General features: G+C 36.2%; 1 pseudogene; it reads right to left on the bottom strand.

Moving 5' to 3' along the window:
- Positions 1–7,995: 7,995 nt before the first annotated feature.
- Positions 7,996–8,873, bottom strand: LOC101673679 (annotated as a pseudogene).
- Positions 8,874–22,839: the final 13,966 nt, after the last annotated feature.

Here is a 22,839-nt window from a genome sequence, read left to right on the forward strand (position 1 = left end):
CACCGCTTGCTGGGATCTGGCCCCTCCCCCCATGGTCTATCTTCCTCTCGTTTCGGATACACTTTTCCATATGTCCTACCTTTCAGAAAGTGGTCAATTTTCTGTTTCTGGAATTGCTGCTTTTCTTCTCTTTGATCTCCTGTTGGATTTGTAGGTGTTCGGAATGATTTCATAACTATCTAACTGAACTCCTCCCTGAAAACTGGTATCTTATCTTCAATTTTCTAGAATATTCTGTGTGGAAATCGTATTTTTTTCCTTAAATATTTCTTAAATATGTCTTCAAATTTATTATTTCACCAGAAGAGCAGTCTGAATCTGGAGTTGTCTTTGTCAGAAAAATTCTGATTAGAAATTAAATTTTCTTAGTAGATTTGGGGCTGAGGTTAGTTCTTCTTGGTGGTCTTTGATAGTTTCTGTCATTCAAGGAAATTTTCCATTTCATGTAAGTTTTTGAATTTACTGGATAAAGTTACTCATACTATTGCATTGTTATTTTTTAAATAGCAGTATAACTTATGTCACTTCTCTCATGTCTAATATTGGCAATTCATTTATTTTCTTTTTTTTTCTGATCAGTCTGGCTAGCAGTTTATGAATTTATTGACTGTAAAGTGCAATTCATATAAGCAGCATAATTTGGATCTTGCTTTATTTAACCAATATGACAATCGTGGTCTTTTAATGGTGGTATTTTTTATTTTTTTAAAGATTTTATTTATTTATTTGAGAGATAGAATGAGAGGAGAGAGCATGAGAGGGGAGAGATGAGTGGGAGAAGCAGACACCCCCCCCCCCCGCCAGCAGGAAGCCTGATGTGGGACTTGATCCTGGGGCTCTGGGATCATGACCTGAGCCAAAGGCAGTTGCTTAAGTGATGAGCCACCCAGATGCCCCTGGTTGTATTTATTTTTAATGTGATTATTGATGTGGTAAGATTTAGATCTATCATCTTACGATTTGTTTTCTATTGTTTATTTGTTCTTTGTTACTTTTTTTATTACTTCTTTTGAATTAATTGAATTAATTTTTCATGATTCCATTTACCCCCTTTTTAGGCTTATTTAGATATAACTCCTTTTAAAATTTTTGTTATTTCAGTTATTTTAGTACTTGCCTTTGGGCTAATAGTGTATTTCAGTCTGCTGTCAAGTGATTGTATACCACCTTCCATGTGGTATAATATAGTATAGTATAGTATACTTCTTGCAGTGATATACTTCCATTTCACTTCTTCTGACCTCTCTGCTATTGTTGTCATATATTTTACTGTTATATTCATTACAAATTCCATCATACATTGTTTCTCATTTTGTTTAAATGTTTAATTATCTTCAAAGAGATTTAAGTAATATGATTAAGTCTTGTATATTGACCCATATAATTAATATTTCTTGGATTCTTCCTTCTTTTGTTACAGATTTCCATCTAGTCTTATTTCCTTCTAACTGAAGGAATTTCTTTAATGGTTTTTGTAACATGGGTCTCCTGGTAATAAATGCTTTTAGCTTTTATATGCCTGAAAACATCATTTTTTTGGCCTTCATTTTTGAGAGAGAGTCTTGCTGAGTATAGAATTAGTCTTCTAGCACCCAGTGTTGTTTGCTAAGAAGCCCAATTACTTTCTAATTCTTGTTAAATGTATCTCTTGGAAGCTTTTAGGATAATGTCTTTATCTCTGATGAGTAAAAATTTCAAAGTGATGCTCCTTGGTATCTTCTTGTGAGTGCGGTTTTCTGACCTTTCCATCTAGAGACTAGTGATCTTTAGTTCTGGGAAATTTTATGTTTCTTTAACAATTTTTCCTCTTCTAATAATGTTTTTCTTTCCTACAACTAGTAGTTCAGTGCTAGCATCCTTGATTGACTCTCTATGACTTATCATTCTTTCCTTAACAAAAAAATAGAGAGAGAGAGAATGAGTGTGTGTGTGTGTGTGTGTGTGTGTGTGTGTGTGTATGACTTACTTTATTTTCTGGGCAATTTTTGGGCAATTTTTCACCTGGGAAATTTCCTAAATTTTATATTCCCTTGTTATAGGTCTGTTTCTGCTCTCATAATCCACCCCCACCCCCGCTCTTACAGTTTTAATGTTCCAGAGTTCTTTCTTTCTAATTTTTTCTTGTGTTTTAAACATTCTTTTCTTTTTTTGAAAAATCTTTTTTGTTTTTCCATTTCAATATATTTTATTAGTTTTTTATGCTTAGAACTTTATTCTTTTATTGCTGTTTTGTCTATTTGGATGCTTTTTTTACTCTATATCTATATCATCTTGACATCTTTCCTCAATTATTAGTGATTGTTTCTTGCCTGCCAATTCACATTTAAGTGAGACACTACAGAATGGAATGTTATCTCTTGAATATTTAAGGGGTGTGTCATTGTGGCAGGGGTTCTTCAGGGAACCAATTTATTTTACTGAGGGACTCCTAATTGTCATTATGGAAAGATATGTTTATGTATTTTCTCTAAGGCCATTTCTTTTCTCCAGAAAAAAAAAAATCCATTTTCTTCATGGGAGGAATAGCTTGGCTATAGGATTTTTTGGAAGCAGGAAGGGGCATGGGGCTCCCAAGATTCACATGTAGATTTCCTTTTAAAGTCATGTTTAATGTTGCTCTTTATTGTATTGATGTCCTTGAGTCCCAAACTCCTTCCTTTTTATTTTTCCTGAGAATAAATCAAACTCATGTCTAAAGTGGGCTAAGGTGTGCAAGTCACCCTTTATGGGAGTGTTATCCAGGCCTGTGTGATGGAGAGGGAAACTGGAGGTCTGTCTGCTCCAAATACTGTTAGCCAATTCTGTGTTTTAGCCCTTGGTCTGTTTCCACTCCTCTGTGGTACCAGGTGTCAAGGAACGACTCTCCTAGGAGCAAATCAGCTTGCTTCTTAGATGTATTTCCTTCATGTGCCTGAGGAGTAACTTTTTTTTCCTATTGTTCTGAATCAGATACAACTCTTCCATTTCATTGAAAATTCTTGTCTGCTATCATCTATACTTCTGTTCTTATTGCCCATGTGGGTTCACACACTTTTTTTTTTTTTTTTAAATCATGTTCAAGCCTTCACTGCCAGTTTAATTGGTTTTTTAAAAGACTATACTAGAGTTAAGTTTAAATTGCTCTAAAGACTTCTGGTTACGTTTAAAGGAATTTAGTCAGAGAAGAGGCAGTGAAAGAGTTTTTGTTCAGCATCTACCACATGTTATATATATTTTGTGTGATACACTTAAACCTACCTTGTATGATAGGTAGCTTTATCCTCATTTAAAAGTGAGGAAACAAAGACATTTTAAGTCAAACTTTTTCCAGACCACAGAAGAAAGAACTCGGGTTTAAATAGGACACAACTTCACACTTTTCTCTAGGTACCAGTGCTTCTCAACTCCTAGGGAGACCAACTGGCCCTGTTTGGAACTGTTCCAGCTTTAGAATGGGAAGCCCCACATTTCCAGTATCCTCTCAGTCCAAGGCAAATGGGATGGTTCTGGCTGCACATTAATATCACAAGAGAGGGCTTTTCAAAATATAAATTCCTGGGTCTCACCTTCTTAAGAATATGACTTACTGGGGCGCCTGGGTGGCTCAGTGGGTTAAGCCGCTGCCTTCGGCTCAGGTCATGATCCCAGGGTCCTGGGATCGAGTCCCGCATCGGGCTCTCTGCTTAGCAGGGAGCCTGCTTCCTCCTCTCTCTCTGCCTGCCTCTCCGTCTGCTTGTGATTTCTGCCTGTCAAATAAATAAATAAAATCTTAAAAAAAAAAAAAAAAAAAATATGACTTACTGATTCTGGAGTGGGATCTGGTACTAGTATTTTTAAAAAGCCAGAATTATTTGATTGAAGTGTCACAACCACTGCCTTATACCATGTTGTCACCCAGGGAGTCAACAGCCTGGATTCCATTGTCTTTTAATCCCTAGCTGGCACTTAAAGCACGAAATCCTGGCTGGGGTTATTAGTATACACAGCATAACAAAGGAATTGCCTCTAGACTGGGGTGGTTGGCTAAACTGGCCTGCTGTCTGTTTTTGTAAATAAAGCTTTATTGGAATACAGCCATGTCCATTATATTCTCCATGGCTGCTTTCTTGTTGTTGCTATAGCTGCAGAGTGGAGTAGTTTGAGACTCCTGAGTCTACAGATCATGAACTATTTATAGACTGGCCTTTTACATAGAAAGTTTGCAACTCCTGCTCCTGACCATAACATGAATAAAAAATAAAAACAAAACAAAATGGAACAAAAAAAGCCTCACCATAGTAGAAGTGCCATTGCACGCTCAGCAAAAAAAAAAAAAAAAGTCTTCCTTAACTCAAGACTTAGTTCTAAGCCCTGAGGTGGAAAGGAATTTGTGAAATGTACCCTGTGCCTTTCACATATTAATATGCCTACATATGACCTGAATATCTTTTAAAATGCAGATTCTGTTTCAGTTGCATGAGGCAGAGCCAAAATGCTGCATTTCTCACAGTTTGCAGATGGTGTTAATAATGTTCCTAGTCAAGCAAACAGAGTTGGAATAGCAGATACATAGACTACTGCTTGCTTATCACAGGGAAGGGTGAGATCTCTTAAAGCCACAATAGAAAGAGCTACTGTTTATTGACCATGTCTCTGGGCCCAGAGGAATATACTGCTGTGGTAAAGAAATTGGTCTTTAGTATCACTTTGTAACAGTGGCTCTCAAAATGCATACCGTATGTCTCAACATCAGCATTAAGAGAGGACAAACTTCCCATCTAATTCTGGGCCGGGAAATCCTTGGGAAGACACAAGTTGCTGTGCTGAAGTTGTGGCATAGGAACATTTTCTCTATGGGCCAGAGACAGCTTTACTCTGATATTCCGCAGGTGGCCATGCACACCAAAGGTACCACAAGTTCAAAGAAAGTGCAACCCCATCCAGAGAAAAACAATAATTTTTTATCTAAAAAAAAGAAGAAAAAAAAGGAAGCCAGCTTGGTGTTTAATTTTGCACTTGAATCTATTTTTTTGCTTTTGTTGTTTGATTATGCTGTAAGTTGATACTGTCTCCTATATTTTCATTAAAAAATTATAAAATCTGTATGTATAGTAGAAAATCAAATAAAATATTAAAATATCCATAAACATACATATTATGTATGAAAATGCCTATTTTACAAGACCTTCACCCAAACTGGTTATTATATACTTTGAAAACAAGTTCAATAGATGAAAAATGGCATCTTATTATTTTAATTGACATTATTTCAACATGGAAATGTTGTTTACAGAAGTAATGTGTGTCCACTTAAGAAAACATTTCAGAAATATTTGACACAGATATTTAGAAATTAAAGGTTTTTTTTTTAATTCTAAAAATTGGATATACATAGACTAATGAATGTATGAATACATTCTTACATAACTAGACTTACTATTCTGTAGCTTGCTTTGTTCAAGACCTGGATTTAACTATGCCATTCATTGGATGGGTAAACTTAGAAAAGTTATGTAAATTCTCTTTTCCTCTGTAAAATGCATCAATCATACAGATATGTGTAATATATGTATGGGTGTGTGTGTGTGTGTGTCTGTGTATATTTCCTGTGTTTCCAGCTGATCTTTTGCCTTTGTATGTCTTCTACTGTGCATTCTTCCTATTATGTGGTCAAATCACTTGAACTATTTTTAAGTATTTTCTTTAAGGTTTGGTGTTCTGTTTTCCATACCTTTTTTATGATAGAAGATTCATTATTACTCTTTATGCTGCAGTTTTGATAAAAAGTTTTCTATTTTTTGGAAAAGTCAAATTTCCTAGAACTTTAAGTTGAACCTAAAAAGGAAACTTTGTTTTCATCCCTTTATTACCAGAAGGATATATAGAGCAATATAGCTGATGTGTTTTCAGATTATAGATCTGAGGTCCTTGAAGTCCTGCTAGACCTCCAAGGTGGGTCCTTGATGGATGTAGCTTGGCAAATTTGCAGCAGCGTACCAGTAACTGGTGTGTGTTTCAGAATTCAAGACATACCACATTCTGAACATAGAACACTTAATCCAAAATATTTGGAAAACATTTCTGTAAGGAAACGTGGATTTGTTGACAGCTTTCACGATCCCGCTGCCTCATGGTGAAACAGCATATATTAAATAAGATGGTGACGCTAGAATGGTGTAGTGGAAGAAAGAGGCCTTGATCTTCACCACCAATTTCAGGCTAGGAGATAAAAATGAAATATGCTGCTGAAGGTCTGAATCAGAGTGAACTGGCATCTATCTGGCCACAGCTTTCATCTGTCATTTTTCACTGGCCAAGCTACAACGCAGCAAATGAAAGTGTTTGGAGCCACTGTAATGATAGACTGTTTTTTAGAACCTTGTCTTTTGAGCATTCGAACTTGCTTTAGCCTTGGTGGTTTCTTCCTATCACTTTGTCTGTCAAGGTATTTGACACACTATCCATTAGTTATTTGAAGTTACCTGAACTCTACCTTGTTAAACTTTTCCCTTCATTGCTATTCAAACATTTCCTTTTTTTGCGGGTATGTGTTTTGGCATGGAATTCTGGAGGAAAAACTTTCCTACTAAATTATTCTATAAAAAATAACATATATTTTCCTGAGTTCTTATTAAAATTTTAACACCTGCTGCTTGTCATTTGACATTTTCAGCAACATGAGCATTATGAGGTTTCTGTTAAGTTTTAAGTGTTTTTATGTGACCTACAGATAGCCTTGGATGTTGGTAACTTTGTTTAAATGCACACTGCAAACTTGCAAGGAAAGCAAATCAAAGTAAACACTATTTCTCTTGTCAATTGAGATGCACAAAAATCCTTGACAATGGTTTTAGCGTACAAGGAAACAAGAATCACTGAGATCATGACTAAGCAAAACCTACTAATAAGAATACTGAGTCTAGTGCTAATAAAAAAATTCTCACTTGAGGTACTTGTAGCTTGCAAGTTATTAAAGCCAAACCATTACCTTTTATTATCTACTCAAAACTTTTATTATCTGTTCAATATACTGCATTAAGGTTTGTAGAAAGGGTGAATATGTTTTATAGTTTCATAAATTCTTCTGGTTTTATTTGTCAATATTTACTATTTTGAGAGGCAATATTTTTATTAGCCTAGTGCAATTAGCTTTCAACAAGGTCTTAAATTATTATCTGCACTGCAATAAAAAAATGTAAGAGTTCGTCACTTCTGTCTACTCTATCTATTAAGTTTATTCAATATTTAAGTACATGCAATTGACAGATTCCTAAAAGAAAAAAAAGTGTTCAAATATACCATATCTAAGAGATGAGATTTTGTGATTCATAACAATTATTTTTGTGTCTGATATGGGATTTGCCCATGTGGGTTATTTATTAATGCTTGTGAAAACCAAGCCAACTTTATTTCTCAGACTTTTCTAACCAGGACTTAGAGAGGAGGAAAAAAAAGCTCATCCATAACAATGACTGCAGTGAGTTAGATTAAAGATCAGTCGACTTTGGCCTGGATGCCACATGTAGCCCGCTGCTTGTCAAGTTGTATTGGGACATAGTTGCAGTCATTTGTGATCATATTGTCTATGGTGGTTTTTGTGTTATTTTAGAAGAGTTGTTGGAGAAGTACCAGAAACCTGTGGCCTACAAAACCAAAAGGTTTGCTATCTGAACCCATCAAAAATTTTGCCAGTCCCTCAGTCTGATTACTTTTTTGGAGGGGAATTACTTAGCCACCAAAGATTATACTTTTGATGTGCTAAATTTAGGTTATTTAAAATTTTTGAATATATTTTTCTATTTTTGAATAGGAGATACATGTGTATGGTGTAAAATTTAATAAGTACAAGGGAGTATACAGTGAAAAGTGAGCCTCTCTTCCACCCTTAAATTCCTGTTTCCCTCTGAAAGACCATAATTGTTACCTGTTTCTTGTTGTGTCTTTCCAGAAATGTTCTGTCTATATAATCTTATATGATTACAATCAAGATTTTTGGGTAGCTAACAACATATACATTGTTTTCTGCATTTTGCTTTGTTTTTTTTTATGCTACCATGCAACGAAACTTTTATTAACATTTTGAACAGCTATTGAGAAAACCAGTGACTCAGTTATTACTGAAACTGGTAATTTCTAAACTTAAATTGGGGCAAAATGGCTATAGTGCAGAGCAATGCCATCATTGGGCACTATGAATTCAAAACTGAAGAATTAACAGCCACCCCTCAGACGGAGAACCAGGTGGAGAGTTGACTCTTTCTGGATGTTGTAATCAGAAAGAGTGCAGCCATCTTCTAGCTGCTTGCCGGCAAAGATAAGCCTCTGCTGGTCACGGGGATGCCCTCTTTATCTTGGATCTTGGCCTTTACATTTTCAATGGTGTCACTGGGCTCCACCTCCAGAGTGATGGTCTTGCCAGTCAGGGTCTTCACGAAGATCTGCATGCCACCCCTCAGGACAGGACTAGGTGCAGGGTGGACTCTTTCTGGATGTTGTAATCAGAAAGAGTGTGGCCATCTTCCAGCTGCTTGCCAGCAAAAATAAGCCTCTGCTGGTCAGGGGGGGATGCCCTCTTTATCTTGGATCTTGGCCTTCACATTTTTGATGGTGTCACTGGGCTCCACCTCCAGGGTGATGGTCTTGCCAGTCAGGGTCTTCATGAAGATCTGTATGCCACCCCTCCGGCGCAGGACCAGGTGCAGGGTGGACTCTTTCTGGATGTTGTAATCAGAAAGAGTGTGGCCATCTTCCAGCTGCTTGCCGGCAAAGATAAGCCTCTGCTGATCGTGGGGGATGCCCTCTTTATCTTGGATCTTGGCCTTCACATTCTCGATGGTGTCATTGGGCTCCACCTTCAAGGTGATGGTCTTGCCGGTCAGGGTCTTCACGAAAATCTGCATTTTGACCTGTTAGCGAGTGAAGTACACTGAACGCAATTGCGTCGACTCACTCAAACGCCAAGACACCCACACCCGACAATGCCAGCCACTCCTGAACTGCATTTTGCTTTTTTAAGAAAGTTTTAACTAGGTATCTTGGAGATTTTTCCACAACCATACATATAAATCTACCTTTTATTTTTAATAACAAATAGTATTCCATTATTGTTTAAATATAATTTATTAGCACCTTGTTAATGAACATTTTGCTTAGAGTTGTTTTTCCTCTTATAAAATCCTACAAACTTTGGGGGGGCATGTATATGTTTCTGTAAACATGTATAAATATATTTCTAGGATAATTTCCTGGAAGGGCATTCCATACTTCAAAGATATGTGTATTTTAATGTTTTTTGATTAATGTTGCCAAATTGCCCTCTACAGAGTAGGTACCAATTTATACCCCTGCTTCAGTAACACCTGTTACCACATCTAAATGCTACATAGAGTGTTCTCAGACTTATGGGATTTTCTTTCTGGTAGAGAAAACAATGCCTCTCATTTTAGGTTTTTTTTTTTTTTTTTAAAGATTTTATTTATTTATTTAACAGACAGAGATCCCAAATAGGCAGAGAGACAGCCAGAGAGAGAGAGGAGGAGGCAGACTCCCTGCTGAGCAGAGAGCCTGACGTGGGGCTTGATACCAGGACCCTGAGACCATGACTCATCTTAGTTTTAATTAACATTTATGTTGTAATAAGTGAAGTTACCACATTTTTATATAGGATCAGACATTTGCATTTCCTTTTCTGTGAACAGTTAGTTTGTGTCGCTTAATTTATTATTATTTAATTTCTTTTCCTTTTCTTGTTACCAGGCTTTCTCTCCCTTCTCTGATTTTAATAAACAAATGCACACTTTACTAGAAGTCAAGTGGGTTGGATGTTCTCCTCTCTGTCACTTTAAGGAGAAGGCTTCTGAACTTCACAAGTGGGGAGTGTTATCTCTTACTTCCTGTAATTTTTGTTCCTGTGTTAAACACATAACCTTCCTTTAAGGGACCTCCAGTATAACATATCCCTATCTACACTCATTATGAAAAAGAAGCTAGCTTTCAATATATGGTAGTAAATTTAAATGTATTTTCATCGTGGAAATATTTCTTCAAACAAAAGTCTGATGCACATCTCAAATATATCTAAAACAGATTTGTTTTAAAAATGGATTTTAGAAGAAACCACTTAGCTTATCAGGTTGAATATCATAAACTCTTTATTACTTCTAAAAAGCTCAAATAAGTCCTTGTAGGAGGACTAGAGCTACATTGGCAGAACTAGCAGTGAGGAGGTTCTCACACATAAAAGTACCACAGTGAGGTCTAAGTACCACAGTGTGGTGCCTGGGTGGCTTAGTCAGTTAAGCATCTGCCTTCAGCTCAGGTCATGCTCTCTAGGTCCTGGGACCAAGCCCTGGTGTCAGGGCTCCCTACTCAGTGGGGAGACTGCATCTCCCTCTGCCTCAGCCCCTCCCCCTGGCTTATGCTCCCTCTCTTGTTCTTAAATAAATAAAAGTATCATAGCAAGACACTGGTGAGGGACCTAGTTGAACTTTCAGATCTAACTGGACATCTAGAAAGCCCATTTATCCCACCCTAATTATCAAGAAAGTGTACCCAAGCTTTTTGGATCTGACGTAACCTACTGATTTTGAACAGGTTAGGCTGATTAATTTTGGTTGAAAAATAGTGTACTCAAATCAACCAACGTAAAACTAAAAGAATTATTTGTGGCATTATCTTTTGAGTGTTCTGTATATTAGTTCCAATTATTCAATTACATAGGTATACAATTTGTAACTAATTCATATTGGAGATTCACCATGGGAAGTTCTTCCCTTAGAAGTAAATATCATATTCACAGTTGGGTCTAAGGGAATGGAATAGGTCTCTAATTGGACTAGGCTTGTCCACAGACTCAATGCTTCAAGAAGAACATGTTGCTCTTTTCTAGAGTTTCATTTTTTTCTTGGAAAAAATTAATTATTTATAAAATTATATACTTAGTAAATTTAATTATTTAATTAATATAAATTATGTGTATGTGCATATATATATGTGCATGTATATGTATGTATAAAAAATAGTAGAGACAAAAAACTAACTGTGGGAATGTTAGGAAGTGATATATGTAGGTATTACATTCTCAACTGCTGCAATGTTGCCTCTAATGGGGTAAAGATTGGTTCTTAGGAGGCCAAAAAGTTACTCCTTTTATCTATAAAGTATAAGTATATATACAGTACATAAACAGATAAATAGATATATAATATATATATTTTATAATGGATCTGTAACAGATATATTATATATAATATATGTATACATATATATAAATAAATAGATATATGTATATAATATATCTGTAGCATTAAAATTTGAGGGGACAGGGGTTGACGATTAGGAAAAACCAACTAAAGTCCTCTTAGAAATGTGCTATTGAGAAAAGGTTGAGATGCAACATTCTAAGTGAAGCACATATTTGTGTCTATTGTACCATTCTTGCAACTTTTCTGAAGGTTTGAAATAGGAGGCCCTGGTCATGATTAAGCTTGTTTTCATCCTACTTTTTCCACTATATGGGGCTAGATAGTACCAAATGATCTAGATAAATATGTGTAAACATTTTTAAAATGGTTTTATTTGTAAGTTAAAAAGCAAATCTTTTTTCTTTTAAAGTGAGGGAATCTTTTTTTTTTTTTTTTTTAAGATTCTATTTATTTATTTGACAGACAGAGATCACAAGTAGGCGAGAGGCAGGCAGACAGAGAGGAGGAAGCAGGCTCCCTGCTGAGCAGAGAGCCTGATGTGGAGCTTGATCTTGGCCTGAACTGAAGGCAGAGGCTTTAAACCTCTGAGCCACCCATCTCCTTATTGACCAATCTGGTTGTTACTTGCTTTGATAGTTTAGAGGGAAAGAAAATGCTACAAGAGCAAGAGTAGCTGGAAGACTGGATGCCCAAGACAGGCACTATAGGGCAGGTGCCCTGCAGTTGAGCCAAATAATCATACCATTTAGTGCCCACACACTGGCTGTTGGAGTAAAGGAGCTGAGAGTGAGTTCCCTGAAAATCTATGGATGCTACAAAAACTCTGGAACAGATGTTTTCTTTCTTTTGAACCAGGGGTTTTAAGCTTTGATTATGTGCTAAAAAAACTGAGTAGTTCAACTTCTTGCAGTAATGGTCCCCAGACATTTTGCCTATGCTATATGACTATGTCAAAGGTCCCCTTCTTCTGGTGGTGATTCCTGATTAACATAATTATATCTCAAACCAGTCTTTGTGAGTGTGTGTGCTGTGGTTTTAAAGTCATTTTTCATTCGCCTTCTTAAAATAAAAGTGAAGTTAAATCTTTGACTGGTGACATTTAATGATGAAAAAGAAACACTTTGAAGTATAGGTTAAAACCATTAAAAGTAACACAGATAATGATAGAAAATTCAGAGCAAGCAGAAATCAGCAAGGGTGAAACAGATCAGACATTGTTCCTAAAGCTCCTCATAATAAACTGGCAGATATAAAAATGTACAATATATTTAACAATTTAAATAAGGGATTATCATTATAGAAACACAGATGAGCCCAAGATTTGGTATCTCTTATTTATAAAAAAAGAAGGAAAAAACTCTTTAGTGGCAAATGTATGAGTTTCATGTTCTTTTAGTAGCATTTACAAATCAGAAAAATTTAGAAGAAAAATATTTTAAAAGATGAGAAAGGAGAAATATCTTGGCTAGAAAGAATATTATAGAAAGCCCAAATAGTAAAATAATGGTATTTAAAAAAAATTCCTATAGTCAATTTCAGCTTCACCTTGAAAAGTGACACTTCTGTGATAGGCATCACTGTGTGACAGAAATGGCTAAATCTATTTGGATCAAAACCAAGCAGCTAAGCTAACAAAAAATGTTCCCTTTTGGAGCATTGCCTATTCTAATGTGTGCAAAAGGCATCCTTTCAACACTGATTGAGAGACTGAGGTTCACTTGGTTGGATAAAAGCGTGGATAATAATAGTTACACTTATTTTCAGAATTTGGCTGTGTTTGCTATATTTATAACAATGTCTATAAAAAGAGGTTATTTTGTAAAGTGCTTCATGGATAAATAAATTTTCAGTAAAGGAATTTTAATAAAAACTGTCCAGACATTTGTACAGATGGGCCACATTTATAAAAGGAAAAGATGCTTTAGGAACCTTCAATACACCCTACCTCATACAGTCTGCCTCCTGATCTTTTCATTGTGAACCAGAACTTGGGGCAGGGGTAGGAGGGACAAAAATTATAGCTGTTTTGGAAAATAGTTTTTTGAATGCTTAACTTGGTGGACAACTTTATAATGAGAGAAGTAACATGAAAGCTTGTTTATCCATATTGTAGAAGGACATTCTCAAAACTTACTTTTTTTCTTTTCCAGTAAATAGAGACATTAAGACTAAGTATAAAGGGTGGAGGGCTAAAATGAATGAATCCACTACTCATTTCATTTAATGTGGCAGAACACAACCAATAATTGTGAACAGAGGTTGTTTTGCTGCAATAATAAAAGAGATTTGAGAGTTAGACGCAGACAGCTAATTATGGGAACTATGAGTTATTTGAGATCCTAGAGCTGTAATGAGAATTAATGGAGTTAATGAATATGAAATTAGATGTCCAGCATCAAGTAGGCAGTCAAAAAAGATAGGTGGTTCATTTTGTATGTGTTAAAAACAAAGCATTAGTGAACTAAAGGACATAATTATTCATCTTTCAGTAAAAATATCATTGCATGAGTGTTTTTCTGAGGCAAAAGAACAGTCAGTGATCTGACTCCTTGGTAGATACAGTTATCAAAATTTTTACTACTGGTACCTGAAAAATTGTCATACAATGGGTGGTGTGTTGGAGCTAGTTTCTGCTTGCAAGAATGAGTTATAAAGAAATTTTTACAAGGTTGAAATTTTAGAAATTTTTGCAAGGTTGTTGACATCACATTGATACCTTGAAATCAGCCACGATGGGAATATATACACCTTAAAAACTGGCAAAAGTGATGCTAGGACTTTTTCCTCTTTTCTTTGAGGATCGTTGTTAAACATGTATAGGTACTCCACTGCATATACATTCTGGACTTCTGGACTTTTCAGCTTTGTGACTGACTTGACGTTTAGCAGTGAAAAAGCTCATTTTTAGTCTTAAAATTGTGAATATGAGCTTTTAAAACATGTTGCTATCAAGTAGGAGAAAAAATTGGGGGCAAAATCTGATATGTGGTGGTACTTTTCTTAGTTTGGCCCATTTTCTAAAATTGATACACATGTCTGTATGTATGTTAATAAGAAAGATAGCTACTTTTCATGATGGTATGTAAGTTAAAATCTTGGTTTTAAACTTTCAATAAATATGAATTAGAGAGTAAAACTAAATATTTATATAAATTCTTTAGCTAAAATGAGATAACAAAAAATTTTTGAGTGATGGTCTGGCTCATTCTAGTTTTGGCTTTGGTTTGGTGGAGAAGGCATGATTATTGTCTTTGGCCATTAGCTAGTCTTCCAACAAAATATTTAAGAAGAACAGATATATATATTAAATAAGGAAACCACTTAAAACTCAAATTTGTAAGAATATATTATGAGAGTAATTTTTGTCTACACATATACACACATGCACACACACAGCAAATAACCTTCTTTATGAGGGCCTCTACTGGTTTCCTACTGCTGCTGTAACAAATTACCATAAAGTCAATGTCTTAAAAACAAATGTATTATCTTACAGTCTGAAGTCAGAAGTCCAAAATAATTATCACTGGGCAAAAATCAAGGTGTTGGAAGGTCTGCATTCTATTTTCTTGCCTTTCTAGTTTTGAGAGGTCACCTGTATCCCTTGGCTAGTGGCCCCTTCCTCTGTAGTATCTCCAAATCAATCTCTCTTTCTCTCTGTTTTGTATCTACTTTCATTGTCACATCACCTTCAATTCTGATTCTCCTGCCTCCTTCCTTTCTCTTAAAAACACATTTGTGATTATATTTTACTCAACCACATAGTCGAAGATAATCTTGCCATCTTAAGATTCTTAGTCTCAACAGTAAAGTTCCTTTTGCTATTTAAGGTACATATTATCTGCAAGACAGTCTGCCCTTTGGCCCCCTAAAATTCATGTTTGTCCCTAAAGTTCCTTTTGCTATTTAAGGTACATATTGTCTGCAAGACAGTCTGCCGTTTGGCCCCCTAAGATTCATGTTTGTCCCACTTGCAAAGTATAGTTATTCCATTCCAAGTTCCCAAAGTCTAAACTCAGTATAGCATCAACTCAAGTCCAAAATCTCATGTAAACCTCATCAGCCCCATGTCCAATTTTGTAAGTAAGGAGTTCATTTCTCTCAGGGTAATATAAGTCACTGGAGTATTCTAAATAGGAAGTGACATGATCTTATTTAAATTTTTAAAAGTCTCAGTGGTTGTTGTAACATAGGTTGCGTGTGTGTGTGTGTGTGTGTGTGTGTACGTGTGTACGTGTGCTTGTGTGTGTATAAAGGGTTTGAGGAGTGGGTGCTCAAACATGGACATTGGAAAATCAGGAAGGCATTGTAGTAGTGCTGGTAAGAGTGGAAGGTGGCTTGGGTCAGGATCAGTGGGGGAAAGAAAGAATAAGTAGGGCTGGGTTATTTTTCATAGTTATAACTGTAAGAACTCATGAACAGACTATAAACTATGAAGAAAGAGGGCCAGAATGAGACTGAAATCCAGGAATTGTACTAGGTTTTTGCCATTAGGAATTGAGTGGCATCACCTAGTAAAATGAAAAAGACTAGGGGAAAGATTGGGTATATAGTGTGTGTGTGGGGGGGGGGTATGCCAATAGTTTTCCCTTAATCTATGAAATTTGAGGAATATATTAAACATTCAAGGGGGAAATATCAAGCCACTTGTGGAAGGTAAGAATCTGGAACTGAATGGCAAGGACAAGCCACAGATCTGTATTTAGCCTATTGGTCGTGTCAGAGTCATGGAACTGGATCGAGTCATTTCTACAGCAAGTGTAGATAGAGCATGTTATTTGGCATTGTAGCAATTTTCTCTCTAAGCAGAGAGAGGCAAATTTTGGGTCTAGCGTTTGAGCTGAGTAGGTGGTGAAAGAATCCCATGGGCAACATACTCCAGCCTAGTTTCAAAGATTTTTAATTTTTCCAACTGGGCATTTTTCCTCAATGTACAGACAGAATGGACTTCATAGCTAACTAGATTCTGGGTCTATGATTCTTGACCTTTTAAAGCCATGGCCCTTTTGGGAATGTCAGAGATCTGTTTTCCCTATCCATAGAACTATTACTTTCCAGTAGATGATAACTTGACGAAAACAAATCTGTGCAGAGAAACAAAACAGAGAAATTGAAGTAAACTTATTGGTAGCAACATATATGAAGCACTTGTTAAAATTTTATTTTATAGAATAATATATTAACCTAATACTTTTAAGCTAGTATGTTGAAAGTTAAAAATCCCCTAGCAAAATAGTTTACTTTATAAGGTTCTAGTACATAATAGGTTATTATTAAGTCGCCCAAACATTTTTTATGTAAAATTATGAAAGTGCTTGTGATTCACTTAAGCACCTAAAAATGAACTTAAAATTTTTGTTTAGAGAATCACCTATCTAGGGAAGGGCACTGATCTGCCGGGCTGTTCCCCAAGCTCTCATCTGTGATGTTCCTTATATTGTAAGGTCCATAGAAAAACCTTCTTTTCTAATGTCTGTACTCCAGGCAATACTACCTTGTAATGAGAATTTCTTCTGCTGACTTTATAATCTCAATCTCTCTCTCTCTTTTTTTTTTTTGACTTTATAATCTCTTAAAGATAGTTCATGTTTGTAGCTTCTGTGTTATAAGCATGCAGATGTAAATTTGCTGGTTGAATGAAAAGACCATGGTTGGTCTCTGTAGAAGAATGTGTAGATTACAAATGCATGGCCCATAAATCCTTGGTCTCTTAAAACTCTACCTTTGTACGGACAGCCTACTGTCAAGTAGCCCCCTATTCCTCCTGTTGATGTAGGACCCACCGAAAGACTTATTGTTCTCTGGAGGCTGCTGGGATGACTTTTACACTTCCCCTCTGATATCCGCGTGCTCCAAGCTCTGCCTAGGCCTTTCTGTGATTGAGACCTTGCCTTTTGCTTCCCTGTGGAAAGGGTTTAAGGGATTAAATGCTTAAGGGTTTAGGGTGGTGACATTTAAACTTGCTTTTTGCAAACATATCTAGCGTGTATGTGTTTTCCTTATATAGTTTCTACTTTATAGAAAAAAAAAATAAATTGTTCCTAGTTCTATCCCTGTAACTAGGAAATTAGCCTTCAGATAGATTAAACCCTCCCCACCCACAAAGCTGAGGTTCCTAAACAAAACAATATAAAGAAAAATTTAAGATAAGGTAATTTACATTTCCAGAGGGGAAGGGGGTATATATATATATAGAGAGAGAATATATATATATATATATATATATATGAGAGAGAAAAAGAGAGAGAGAGAGAGAGAGACCAAGGTCACAGATGAACAAATGAAAGCTCTTAGATTTGCTGCACACTGAAACTAATATAATAATGTATATCAACTATACCTCAATTATAGAAAAAAAAACCTTAAAAAGAAAATAAATCAATAATTAACCATTAAAATTAAAATAAAATAAATCTGACAATTAATGAAATGAACATTATAGGTAATTTAAACATGGTAAGTAAGACCTGGAACTGTCTGATTGTCTATACTTTATTTGGTTTCTAGAAATTTATAGGATTTCCTTCCTTCATGATTTTAATGAGATCTTTATATGTGGATTTCTATGTTGCAGAAAATAAGTCTGTTATAAAGAATCTTCATGTGCATGATGTGTCTTGCTTCATCCAATTATTTTGTTCTGGAATTTATGAATCAATTTTAACTTCAACTTTTTGGGTAGTTTCATGATCCCAGAGACCAATTATTGAGATCTTAGAGATGGAAAAGAAGACTAGAGACTTTATTTGCCATAGCTGGTTGGGAATTTTCTAAATTCTCTAATGAAAACATGCTCTTCATTCTGTTCATCATTAAGTCAGGCTAAATGACATGACCTTGATCACTCCAAGCAGAGTGTGGGTGCTTGGAAGCTTCCCAGGCCTTTGCTGGTGAAGCATTTTTTTTCTCATTTACTTGACTTTTTCCCTTCTTTCCTTCCTTCAACTTCCAAATATTTCTAATTATTTCCAAAAGTAGAGTACAAGCTTGGATCCTGGATAAAATTTCACACTTTTGAGGAAAAAGATGTATATGGAAATCATTCTATCTTGGTTAGCAACTCTTAGTTGAAGGGAGAAATGAAAGGCTTTGGAGTTGAAAAGACTTTTGTCAGAGGTATGGCTATGCCACTCATTATGTGGCTGTGGGAAATTATTTAATTTCTCTATCCCCCAGTTTTAAAAAATAATTACACCTTTCCACACAAGAAGTACTAAATTGGCTAATATGCAAAGAATATTTCACATACTTCCTGGTCTATTAGTGCTCAATAACTTACTAATATTAGTTACAATAAATATTATATGTATATATAACATTAAGTACACATTTAGAAAGATACACTTTCTTCTGCAATGAGTCATTTTTTAATCTTGAAAACGTCCCTGTTATAATGAAATTCTAAGCATAAATACCTTATGTCAAAAAGTTATTAATACTTTCATATAAATTGATCATAGTAAAGACTGTTACCATAGGGAGGGTCTATGAATAGCCATTCAGATGAAGATATAATAAGTAAGGAATAAAGGGTTAGGGACAAGAAGGAAAAGGGAAAAAAAACCACAAAACCCAAAGCAGCAAACCAAGGAGGGAAAATGAGCACGTCTTCGTTATGATGGCTAAGTTTTGGAGTATTGACACAGGGAGCTGGTTAAAACAAATATGTAAGGACTGGTACAAAAATGGATTTAGAAGTGATTGTTGGGTTTAAGGATATGAAATAATTACATTCTTTCTCCGCTTTGAGTTCTTAAACTCTAGGAAAGTATCAGCCCTATTGGGGGCTGAATTAGAGAGCACTGGCCAAATTGGCCAAATTGAATTTCCCATTCCTACCCCTTGTCTAAATATTTCACTCAGTCCTCGACCTTTTGCAGACCACCCACAGGTCTTCCCCAGAAGTGTTCTACATCTCTGTATCTCTGTTTACCAGAGGATTGGTGGAAACCAAAATGAGAATAGGTATTTCTTACAGAACGTAGAGATAGAGACAGACCGACAGATAGACACACACACACGAGAGAGAGAGGGGAAGAGAGAGATTATTCCACAAGGCAGAATGTTGCATAAGTGGCAACCAGGGAGCATATTATGAATGGAGGCAGGAGCCAGGGAAGATAGAATCATTGTTCAATGATTCTCTCATGGACAATGTTAATTGAGAAGGACTTCTGCAGTTTTTCTGTTACATTTCTGGCTGCTGCCAAGATTGTCTTTGAACAATGCTCGACAGAACTAGTTTATGAGAATGCCTTCCGGCTGATGGTTCGCTAAGATCTGGGGTTGAAGAGAATATGCTTTGGTACATTTCCACGTGGGGTGGGATTTGAGATGGTCAAAGTATGGAGTATAGTATGGGAAGTGCAGTCTACCTAACTATATTGAGGAATGTTAGAGGGACATGGAAGGATGGGGTACATACACGGAAAGGAAGAGTAGAAGGGTACCTATGATAAACTATTCCTTTTGACAACTCCACTTACCAATGGGACTTCTATATTTTTCCTTTCTGGGATTATTGAATTGTATAAGTGGAAGAATGAAATTCTTATTCTTCCCAAAACAGGTGGGGTGGAGGGTGTCATGTTGTATAAGAGTTTCTTGAGGATCTGCCAAACAGTAATTTTGGAGCTTTGTCCAAATCTTTGCTCAGCAGAGGGAGGCCCAGAGCTGAGTTGGCTGTTTGTGCTGGAAACCAAGCAACTAAATTTCTCTGCATAAGAAAGTGGAAAATTATTTTCTCCTGAGAAGATGTTGGCAGAAAACAGAATGGAGTCAGGTGGAGCCAGAAGAGAGGTACCTGACTGAACAGCATGGCAGAATGACCAAAATTTTAAGAGCAGAGAAACCCAATCAGTTTTGTTTGTTTTGATTGCAAAGGGAATGGCAATGATCAGAGCATCTGAACTAGAAGGGAAATGCAATTGTCCTAAGATGATTGCATCCCTCTGTGAATGCCTCCTGTTTTCTTAAAACTTTTTCAATGAGTCTTAACACAATCACAGTGTTGCACTTTTCTTGAGCTCTATGCTCCCAGAGAGGAGCAAAGTTAAGAAATCCTCCCACTCTTTTGTATTCCAGGAAATAGCTACTTCAAAAGAAAAACTTGCCTTTGCATATTTCAAGAAAAGCTCCTCTGCATTCTTCTTCAGGACTCCCATAAGATTCATAGATGATTCTTTGTTTACTTGTCTCTGTAAAACCCCAGACCCTCTTCCTTTCCTTTGAGATGTTTCTCATTAATGAATGCTCTACATATAGCAATAGACTGAATAAAATCATATTTCACACAAATATAATCTAGGGAATGTTAAGCATCTTTAGGGAATTATAAACACACAAGTGTTATAGTTGTAGCTAATTGTTCTGTGCATTTCTGCATTTCGTCGTTTTGGTGCTATGACTTGAATTGAATTGGTCCTCTGGGCAGATTTTTATTTGTTCATCCCTTTATCCTCTGCTCCAGACTGGCCATATGGGTACTCAACAATGAGTCTAGTTCTTGGTTCTATGTTCTGGACATTTTTCCGTTGGAAGAATGTTAGGGGTTTGATTTTGATTCTTTTGGAGTACCTTCTCCATTTCTGGTGCTGGCTTCTTTTAGTTCATGTTTGAAAGTTTGGTGACCTCTCTAAACAGATTAATGGCTTGAAGAGACCTTATTTCTATTAAGCAAAGGAAAAGAGAAAATCTGATTTGTTAGTCTTTTATGTTTATCTTCTAATCTATTTTGAGGTCTAATCAATTAGGAATTAGTATCCACTGAGAAGAAAACAAGTCTTTGGAGGTTTTGCTTTTCTGTATTTATGCTTGATCCATGGCTGAAATTTTAGAATTGAAGATGCAGACTTTCTCTATTATCTGCTTGTTTTTAGGTCTGTGATTTGGAAAGGCCTTTATGTTTTGAGTGTATAATATTTTCCTCTCCTTGAGGGCACTTGGGTAGCTCAGTTGGCTAAGCATCTGACTCTTGATTTCTGCTCAGGTCCTGATCTTAGGGTTGTGAGACTGAACCCCACATTGGGCTCTATGTTGGGTGTGAAACCTGCTTAAGATTCTCTCTCTCCCTCTACCCCTCCTCCCATCTCTCTCTTTCTCTCTCTCCCTCTCTTAAAACACACACACACACACACTTACACCTCACACACACATAGTGATACACACACATATGCATCTGAATGGTGTTACTGAGCTGGCTTATAAGTTTATAAATTTAAAAAAAAATTTTAATATTTTATTTATCTATTTGAGAGAAAGATCAGGAGAGAAAGAGAGAGGATGAGCAGGTGAGGGAAAGAACGAGAGGGAGAAGCAGCCTCCCCACTGAGCAGGGAGCCCCACACAGGGTTTGATCCCAGGACCCCAGGATCATGACCTGAGCCTAAGGCATATGCTTAACCTACTGAGCCACCCAGGAGCCCCTAGATTTATAAATTTCTTAAGAGAGCTTTATTTTGATTGGCCTAGAAATAAAATATGCTTAAATAAATTAAACGTTCCTTAAATTCCCAGAATTTAGGAAAATTGAACCTCAATTTTCAATGTAAAAAAAAGGTGTTTTTATAAGAAATTAACTCAGAAATGTTTTAAGAATTCAAGTTCCCATAATTTTGGTAAATCTTTGGCAAATAAAACTACTTTAATAATTCTGGTTTAATAAAAAACAGATATGTCTTCCCTGAGTTGTCAGCCTCAAGTATAACACATATGGACATTTTTATTCTACTTGGATATTTTCTTCCTTGGATTTAATCCAAGTTGAGTTAATTAATGAATATTCAGTTGATGCCTACATCATTTCTAAGTAAGATAGAGTACTGAAACATTAATCACTATGCATGATTTTTTATTGTTTTTTGCCTCTTGTTTTACATGTGACAGAGAGGCTATATACCTATGTTAGAGTCTATTAAATGTGTTTTCTATTGCTAATTTGAAAAGTTGTATTATAAGGCCTATAGAAGTCTGTGAGATGTGTATTCATGAGCCAGGCTATTCTGCAGAGAACTGCTAGTGTGTGACAGACAATTCACATTATACTGCTTCACCTTTTCTCTGAGATAAAAACTACTGTGATCGAGAGTTATACTTAATATACATGAGTGAAACTACCAGATGAAATAGTGGGGCACCTGGGTGGTGCAGTGGGTTAAGCATCAGACTCCCAGTTTTGGCACAGGTTGTGATCTCAGTGTCGTGTGATCCAAGCCCATGTCAACTCCACGCTCAGTGTGGAGTCTGTATAAGATTCTCTTTCCTGGGACACCTGGGTGGCTCAGTCCATTAAGTGTCGGCCTTCCACTCAGGTCATGATCTAGGGGTCCTGGGATCCAGCCATGTATGGCTCCCTGCTCAGTGGGAAGTCTACTTCTTCCTCTCCCTCTGCCCCTCTCACCCCCACCCTACCCCTCCACCCCACACTCATGCTCTCTCTCTCTCTTTCAAATAAATAAATAAATAAATAAATAAATAAATCAATCTTTTTTAAAAAGCAATGGTGGTAAAGAGGAACAGCTTTATTTCTAAGATATGCAGGATGTGTTTTTGTGAAGGAAAAAAAAAGAGCAATTTTGTCTTAAAGTAACATAACTAGTTGCTCCAGAATGAGAAATGGAAAATGTAGGACAAAATTGCCTGTAAACGTTTCCCAAAGAGGGAATGTTGTTAGACTAGA

The sequence above is a fragment of the Mustela putorius genome, unplaced genomic scaffold (assembly GCF_011764305.1).
Source record: "Mustela putorius furo isolate JIRA1106 unplaced genomic scaffold, ASM1176430v1.1 tig00003834_pilon_pilon_pilon, whole genome shotgun sequence".
Classification (NCBI taxonomy): Eukaryota; Metazoa; Chordata; class Mammalia; order Carnivora; family Mustelidae; genus Mustela; species Mustela putorius.